This window comes from Aplysia californica, unplaced genomic scaffold, assembly GCF_000002075.1.
Source record: "Aplysia californica isolate F4 #8 unplaced genomic scaffold, AplCal3.0 scaffold00323, whole genome shotgun sequence".
Classification (NCBI taxonomy): Eukaryota; Metazoa; Mollusca; class Gastropoda; order Aplysiida; family Aplysiidae; genus Aplysia; species Aplysia californica.
Window position 1 is genome coordinate 582,758 of NW_004797593.1, and position 2,982 is coordinate 585,739.

The following is a 2,982-nucleotide window of genomic DNA, read 5'->3' on the forward strand; positions in this document are numbered from 1 at the left end:
TCCCTAAAAAAAACAGTAACCCTCATAAAAGCGCCACGACAAGTGACAGACGCGAGCAGCCGTCACAAGACGAGTGAGTCCCCGGAGACGCCACGCCACGCCACGCCACGTCACACTCCCTCCCTCCCTCCCTCCCTCCCTAAAGTCACGCCGGCGAGAGAAATCGAGCCGGAGACAGAAATCGGGTGGGAGAAAGAAGTCTAAAAACAAAAAAGACAGAAAGAAAGAAAGAAATGGCCGTTAAACTTGAATGCGTCCACATCAAAGGGGACTCGGAAACTGCCGATGACGGATGGTCACGAGAGAGTCGGCGACAAGGCAGATCTGACACCCGGCTAATCCCGGAATGAATGATAACTAGAATGCGTTTGGAGAAGGTTACCAGAGAAGGTTATAGGACGAGCAATAGGAGGGAACCCCTTGCGGCCGTTGAAAGGTAGAGCGACGTAACTGCACATTTCGAGATTTTGAGAAAAATTATATTTTTTAAAGATATTTTTTAAAAAAGAAAAAGAAAAAGAAAAAGAAAAAACTGTTGATGTTTACTCTGTTTAGAGTTGTGAATGCACATTATAGTTACTTGTCCAATTTCATTAAGGAAACTTGGTTTCACAAACGAGTGTTTTATGTGAGGTGGGCCAATGGCCTTTAACAGTAAATGAACATTTATTACTTGCACATGGTTATGCGGAAATGTACATACATCACTCTGCCAGCCACAAAGGGGTTAAGATCAGTCACTTACGTAACTATACCATGTTGCATTTTGAAAACTTCTACATGTATTTCGAATGTAGAGATACGTCACCCCTGTATAGGTCGTTTTACAATTAGAAGAACAAAGCGATAGGACTTACAACTCGGCTTATTGAGAGAGAACGCGGGGAGAGGGAGAGGGAGAGTGAGAGAGATAGAGAGAGAGAGAGAGAGAGAGGGGGGGGCGGGTAGATAGAGGAGGGAGGGATGGAGATAAAGAGAAGGAGAGGAAGGGAGAAAAAATGAGGCGAAAAAGAGGGGGGTAGAAGAAAGAAAGAAAAAAAGAAAGAAAGAATTGAAAGTAAGAAAGAGAGAGAGAGAGAGAGAGAGAGAGAGAGAGAGAGAGAGAGAGAGAGAGAGAGAGAGAGAGAGAGAGAGAGAGAGAGAGAATCAATCAGCGCAACCTTACCAAAACTTACTTTACTTTACTTTACTTTTCCGATCCAGCGGCCATTTGGGTTCTAGCCCTTCGGTCTGTTGATATGGCAAAGAATTGACAGGTTTTAATCAGCTGTGCTTTGTCACTATATAGAGTGTTTCCGATGTCTGGGGAGGCAGGTAGGTAGGTGCTACGCAGACCACAAAGTGCTGGGCAGTTAAAGAGGTGGTGTGGTACTGTTTCATTCTGGCAGTCGCACAACGGGCAGTCGGGTGGGGTATCCTTGCGGATCCTATTAAGGTAGGAATTTAGTGGTATGTGTTGTGTTCGCAGGCGAAATATCGTGACTTGTTCTCTTCTACTCAGGGAATTTATTGCATCTTTAGAGTTGGGGGCTGTCATGTGTGCAACCTTACCACCAAAAAAAAAACACACACACATCAAAGATCAATTCAACTCAATCATTTTTTTCAAGACAGTTCTTCGGGTATTTCTCTGAACGGCCCAGGGATTGAAATGGTGGTATCGCCCGAGGACTTGTGAGGGAGGTATCGCCCGAGGACTTGTGAGGGAGGTATCGCCCAGGACTTCATGTGAGGGATGTAGCGCCCAGAACTTGTGAGGGGGGTATCGTCCAGGACTTATGAGGGAGATAGATGTCGCCCAAGACCTCGATCTTAAAATTAACCCAAATGCTTGTTATCTTAGTAGCAAAGACTCAGCCAAAAAAGTGTCCGCGGTAGTCTGCGCATTGGTTCAGATGGCGCTGCAGTCTTTGTTTTGAAGCTCTCTTTTGTTTCTCCAGAAGAAGAATAGGAATAGCACGGTTTGTTTCGCTTTTATTGTTTTTTCACACACAAGTAGGGTAACTCTGATCGCAAAGTTCACACTTTTTCGAAGAGGGCACCATCAGATTTCGAGGACACTTTTTTCATTGGCTCAAAGAGAGGAGTGAACTATCTTGTTGTGTACGATCTTTGTTCGTAGTAACGTTTGACAGGGCGCTGATTCAGTACCGTTTCAACTTCTTCAGTCGCACGCACAAAGTGTGGTTAGTGATAGTAGGTCCCACCGTTCAGGGGTTAAGACCCGTACACGTCCATCCGACTTTTTCGACGAAGCTCGAAAAAGGACTCATACACATTCATCCGATTTTACAGACGGGACATATTATGACAGACCTGTTTACACTATCCGATTTTATAGACGAATCATTTTATAACGACGACGGACATTCTTCATACCAATCTGACATATCCCCGTAAGGTTTGTCTAAAGCATGCGTTTTGGGACCATTCGGTCCGACTTTACGGGAAATAAGTTATTTATTTAGTTCCAAGACAAAATATAATTTCTCTCGCAGTTTATTTAAGAGACTTTGTTATGGCCTAAAGTTTCAGTAGTAAAATATGTTTACAGGCCTCATCAAATACAAGTATTATTTTTCAGAACATGGGGGGGGGGGTGAGTAAAAAGAATCATTCCGATATGACAACGGCCAGTTGGTTAAGTAAAAGAGCAAGACATATAGGAAGAATAAGCACACCAAAGATTAGAGGTCTTACGAAAGAGTAACAGAAACAAAAAAGGAGAGATAATTTATTTGAGTCAATAAAACCACTTCAACGCAATAATGGTCACTTTGTGCTAGGGAAAAGTAAGACAAGGCCATAAACAATAGATGGAAAGTGGTAAAGAAATAAAACCAATCAGTCGTGTCCTCCAGTCACCCGCGAACTTCTACACGCATCGGCGAAGTGCTTAACCGCTACACTGCAGACGCCAGCGATCAACGTAGAACTATCTGAATAATTTGACGGCACACCATAAGGTAACCTCGGGTTGGG

The 2,982-nt window shown here is 43.8% G+C and overlaps 1 protein-coding gene across 1 annotated transcript in view; it reads right to left on the minus strand.

Moving 5' to 3' along the window:
* Nucleotides 1-2,982, minus strand: part of LOC101845705 (serine/arginine repetitive matrix protein 2) — a 56,952-nt gene that overhangs the window by 31,796 nt on the left and 22,174 nt on the right. The gene's annotated exons all lie outside the window — the stretch shown is intronic.